The sequence below is a fragment of the Mesitornis unicolor genome, unplaced genomic scaffold, assembly GCF_000695765.1.
Source record: "Mesitornis unicolor isolate BGI_N332 unplaced genomic scaffold, ASM69576v1 scaffold2722, whole genome shotgun sequence".
Lineage (NCBI taxonomy): Eukaryota > Metazoa > Chordata > Aves > Mesitornithiformes > Mesitornithidae > Mesitornis > Mesitornis unicolor.
Window position 1 is genome coordinate 23163 of NW_010171098.1, and position 6000 is coordinate 29162.

Here is a 6000-nt window from a genome sequence, read left to right on the forward strand (position 1 = left end):
GGTGACATAGGCAAGGCTTTCAGAGTTTCCATTTCTATAAATGAAGTGTTATCCTGCGTTCATCCTACCTAACTCCAGGTGTTGGACCAAAACAGTCCAGACTCCCCCTGTGCTTGGTGGAGAAGACCAAAAACCACGGAACACTTGAGATTTTCCACAGGTTCACTTTCTATGGAGATGGACCAGAGTATGTCACCTTTTTAATTACCTTTAGAGATCGTAAATTGCATTAGAATCCTAAAGACAGTACAGTGAATGAGTGAAGATGCTCAACATCTGCTAGAACATTGTCCTTGGATTTGACCCAGTACTCCAAGAATTCCAGCAAACTTAATGCATATTTTCGAGATTATTTTCCTTAATTCTGTTCTTTGGATCCCCAAAAGTGTCAAATGGGGGAAAACTAATACTACTTACCGTATTAATCCCTCCAGCCTACAGAAACAAATGAAACTGGGACCCCAAGAGAGCCACTTTATATAGAGAAATGCTCCTTACAAAACCATTTAAATATTTCTGTTCAGAAAGAATTAGGCAGTTTCCTTTCTCCAGCACCTACGTTCACAGAAAGTGTATATCACTTACATATGAATATATACACTTGAAAGACCTCTAAGGCTAAACCCCCTGACTCTATGCTTGTCTGACTACACGGTTCAATTCAAATACTCTGTGATTTTTTTAAGTTGTTACTAATCCAACTGGCTGTCAGCGTCTACCTGAAACGACAATATCTGCTCTCTAGAAATGGCTATTGATCTCCACCGATTATAAAGGAAGCCTGGAGTGAACACCTCTGATGCAGATGTTTACACTTGTCTTGATGAATCACTCTCCATATAGCAGTGGAGATAGTAGTCAAAAGCTCTTCATAATTCAAGTGAAATCCTTCTGAATAATAAAATACTCAGTTTTCATTACACCATAAACCTACTCTTATCTTTTGCACAATTTGGGTGCAGTAGCCTACCCCTGTTACTGAAAGATTTCTTTCCAATTCTATCATTTTCAAACTGTACTTCTTAACTGCAGTGAACTCTTTCTCCTGTTTTTAGTTTTTTAATTTTTATTTGGCCATCCAGAATGGATTCCAAACTGGAATACAGAATGGAAGAGAGAAATGCCGGTCTTGAAAATTATCTGAGTCTTGGAGAAGGATGTAGTGTCTGAAACTCATTATAACTCTATAGATGTTTTCTGCCTGGTGTGTGGCTCAGAATTCTCATCTTCAGAAGGGAAATAATGACAGTATTTGCTTCTGTTTTCAGTTTTACGAGGGTACAGCACCGTGTTTGCTTTGAGATACTCAGATGGGATTCATAAAAATCTAAGAGATTCTGATTGAACTGAATCACATCTAATGCCTTTGAGATGCAACCATCTCAGAAACAGAAATGCTGGGGTGTTCAGGCAGTCCTAGTTTCCTCCAACCACTACACTCAGTCCAAGTGCTATTGAGCATTCTTGCTGACAATCCAAATGGGCTGAAGTCGAAGTTTAAAAAGATTGCAATTTAAATCAACACGAACAGTGCTCTAGAGTGCTGTGCACTATCATGGTGACTTCTTGTGCTTAAACAAGATTAAATCAGGAGTAATTCATTTTGAGTCAGTGGTGTTAAACCAGCCTAAAACTGCAGTGAGAGGGCAGGGCGATGAGCATCCCTCTGCCAGCTGACACGGTTTGCGAACAGATGGTGCATTTCACAGCTCTCCCTCACTTCTCGTACAGAAAAAGAAGAAGGTAAGAACCAACCCACAAAGTTTTAATTCAACTTGGAAGAGAAATCAGGCCGGCAAATACAGAAAATTGGGAATTTTTCATAGCTTTCTTGATCGCACTGAAAAAATGTTTGTTCCCTACATACGATCTTACATTGTTAAAGTATTGCTCACACCTTGCCAGCATGGTTGAGGCACAGATCCGTAATTTAAATGCTGACCTGCTTAAATATATAGGTATAAATATACCAGTTGCTGGTTTTGCTTTGAGTCGGTAACACATAATGCGCTTGCAAACATAAAACAACACAATTTTTAAGAACGCCTTATCTTAAACTAACTTTCAGCTTGCAAAACACTTATGAAGATTTAACTCATTTAAATTAGCATATATTGGAACAAGTTGCTCAGATATTTGCTTTCCAAAATTTTCCTATTACACACTAAATAAAATCAGCTGACAACTAGGCCTCATTATATTTTACTTTATGCACATGTCAATAATATACAGTTAAAATAAACATTGCAATTGACTGAATAACCATTCAAGCCTAAGCTGTAAAATGCAGGAATCTTTGCACTTCAGATGTTTTAATTTTTTTTAATCATAGCTGTTGCCAGTAAAATAATAAACAGGGGAATTAGCTCAGCAAATGTAAAATTAGGTTCTTCATTCTCCCAGTGTTAGGTTACTCAGGCAAACCCACATCCTGGGGTTGCATGGACAAAAACTTATTAAATTTAGAACAGGCAGATTCCAGGTTAATTATCACAACAGTTTATGTCATTTTGAGTGTCATTCCCTCCATGAATTCCCTCCTATACATAAGTCAATCTACTGCTGGTTTGCTCATCCTCTGGATTTAAGGTAATCCATTGACATCTCTGTTCCATAAGATCCTTTTAGTGCTGATCAGTATCTTTAATTCACTTTAACTACTGAATGATACCAAATCTGATTTCCTGTTCCCAATCCTTATATCACTTTTAAAAAGAATTTCCCTCTCTATGCCACTAAAATGTTTTTGTATCATTGAAGAGAGATTAGGGGTTCTGTATAGTTAGTTCTTATATTTTACCTATTTTGTGCAAAAATGGAAGTCTCCTGTATTATGCAAGAATTATTATGTGCAAAAACAATTTTGTAAACTCGTCAACAAAGGATGTGCTTAGTATCTACATTAAACTTTACCTCAAAGCATTTGCCTCTGAAAAACCATTCCTCAAACTGTCTTTAACAACAGCAATTCCTATGAAAAGTTTTCCCAGCGAGACATTAGAGATTGACTAACCTGCTTTTCCTTTCCTACTTAAAAGATCAAAGCTTGCTAGGAAAGCTAAATTTGCTAGACAAGTTCTTGGCTTTGTAAAGGAAGATTTGGAGACTTCAACGTTTGGTTCACTAAAGGAATACGCAGTAGGAATAAAACTCCTTGCACACATTATTCAAAGCTAGAAAAGCTACCACCTGTCAGGGAGCCAGTTCTTATATTCTTTGGCCTTATATTTCTCTCTGGCAGGAAGGGAAACAATCATTAGTGCAAGTTTTGGTAGCTTTGTAAACAGGACTTTCATCCTCCCAGAATTTCATTCAGATCTCCTATGCCTTGAAACAAGGAGCATCACTGAGTCATCAGGGGGGACTGTCTATCCATCACTGCTGACCAAGACATGCCAGGGACCAGAAGATGGAAGGCTCTGCATCCTACACCCAATTCCTCAAAGCCACCTGGTCACCTGAAAATAGAAGTACTTCATCTATCAGTCTATGCCCCACCTCTGCTGAAAAAGGCTGTAATTGCACTCTTTGTCTTTGATTTACAGAGTATGCATTGCTGCCTTTTAGTGCCTTTCACCAGGATACTACAAGACCCCACACAGAGCTTGTAAAGAGCTTTAAATGAACAAGAACAGCAAGATTTGCAGGATCCCTAGGGGTCAAAATCTTCATATGATCCTTCTTCTGCCCTTTAGTATGACAGCTATGACATCTTGACAGCTTTAATAGATACCCAAGAGGCAGAACAAGAAATTAAAATCTTCATAGTCCATCTTGTCTTTTTTTTTTAAATGCTGAAGGATATTAAAACAGTGAAGCAGTAATACTTAGGGCCAAGGGAAACAGGTAGCAAGACAGTGCTTTAAAGTACAATAGCAATGCATAGGTAGTGACATAAGAAAAACACTAAGAAATTAAGTTAACAATATCCCTGCCCATCTCAAGTTCTTATCACAGAAAATATCAAATGCTTTGATTTATAATTTCAAAGATTAAATCACAGTTACATCTCCTGCAATTTGGTTTCCTGCTTAATTTCACATCGTCTACAATTTACTTTTGAATTTCATTTCATCTATAAAATAGGTCTTATAATTGGCCTATTGTCAGCATAGCTCAATAAACATTCTGGATAAAGCAAACAAAAACAGTAGCAGAGAATAGAGAAAATAAAAAATCCCGTCCTGTATAAATAGGCATTGTCCACAGTTAACAATGATAAATACATAATTTACACCATCTATCTTTAATCACAAAGTGCTCTAGAAAAATGATGGCTGAGCACTACTGTAATTAAATTAATGGTAGTTCACCAATTGAATTCAAGGGGACAGGAGTCTGTCTTTTCATAAACACTGAAGGATCAGTTAAGCCCCCAGTAAATGGACCACCTCTGCAAAGAAATGTGATCATTGCTTTACAGATGGCATTAACTCTAGGACTTCAGAACAGCAAGGAAATGGTTTTTCGCAGGTGACTAAAACAACACATGCAATTCATTCTGTGAGCCCTGCGGTTCATTTAAAGAAAAAGAAATACAAGCTAACACAAAAATCCCCCATTCTTGTGGTGTTGTTTTTTCCCTCCACCCCCAGACCTATAAAGAGTCAAAGATATAGAGGAGACAGGAGGTTACTCACCGTCGAGGAGTCACTGCTTCCGGTCTCAAGTGTAGCTCCCTCAGCACAGGTGGGTGGGTGGGTAGAAAGTTGACTAGCCCTGCCCCCATCTATGACATCACACTCTACCTCATAAAAGGTAGTGAAAGTGCTCTGAACTCCAGTCTGATTTCCGAGAGATACAGAAAAGAGATAGTGAGAGAGAGAGCAAGAGAAATACTGCGCCGTAGCGTAGAGGTGAGGAGAGAGGAAAACGTGTGCTGAAGGAGCTATGCTTGGTCAAGGAAACAGGGACTCTTCCACGATGAGTAACCCCGCTGTCTGGTGGTTCCTCTCACTTGCTCCCATAGCACAGATTAAGCACACAAGCCCTATGAGGTTTGCCAATTGGAAAAAGGGATACATTTTAGCACCTTTTGATGAAAATCAGAAAGGACAGAAAGCTCTATCCCCATTAAAAGTTGATTGACATCAGATCGTGCATAAATTTGGGTAATAGACTTCCAAGCAGCAATATTTTGTGTATGATTTTGAACAGCTGAACTGCACAAAAACAAACACTGATGCAGGCAGCTGAAATCTCAGTGCCTACTGCTGGAATTACACTTATGTCCACCAGTGCTGAATAAACATTACACAAGCCAGCAGTCTGGGCTGACTCTTGAATAGAGTTAGCCAGAGGGTAGGCCACCTACGCCACTATATGAAGGAGGTCAGGAAAGAATTATGTTTGTCTTGCATTGAAAATGAGCAAAACTGTGCTAAAAGAACAAGTGAGGGAAGTATAAAAATTCTGGGTATACATTTATTTACAGAGCACACTTTAAAGTTTCTGAAAATACCAACATAATTGCAAAGAGGTGATGCTTCTAAAGACTGTGCATTTTTAGACAATGACAAACTTAGACGCTAAAGCATATGTTTTTGTAAAAAAATTACCCAAGAACTCAAATTGGAGGGCTTAAAATGGGATATTCATTCTAATTCATTGTAAACTGAATTTTTACCATCCAAATTCTGGAAAAACAGGTTCGAGAGTAAACATAATTGCTTATATTATCCAATGGGATTTTCTTAACAACCCAGCTGTGTACTAAAATTGAAAAAAATAGTATATACTGCTAAACCTAACTTCATTAAATAAAACTGCTTAGAGAATGGAGGACTATTCAGTGCCAGTTAAGAGTGCTAGCATAAGATCCTGCCTTATGGAAGATGAAAAACAAATGCTCCTTAAATGTTTTTTTAAGAATATGTATTATAAGCACATAGAGTTAATATTGATGTCTTGCCTTGGGCTATTTGTTGCTATAAGGATAATATAAATTGTAATCTAATCATGATTATTTTTTCAGTCTTAGTAATGATTAATGTGCATTCC

At 37.8% G+C, this 6000-nt stretch overlaps 1 protein-coding gene across 1 annotated transcript in view; it reads right to left on the reverse strand.

Annotated features, from left to right (window-relative positions):
* The window catches only part of LOC104537110 (catenin alpha-2), a gene marked incomplete at its 5' end in the record, with an annotated part of 63616 nt that overhangs the window by 12069 nt on the left and 45547 nt on the right, over nt 1-6000 (reverse strand). The gene's annotated exons all lie outside the window — the stretch shown is intronic.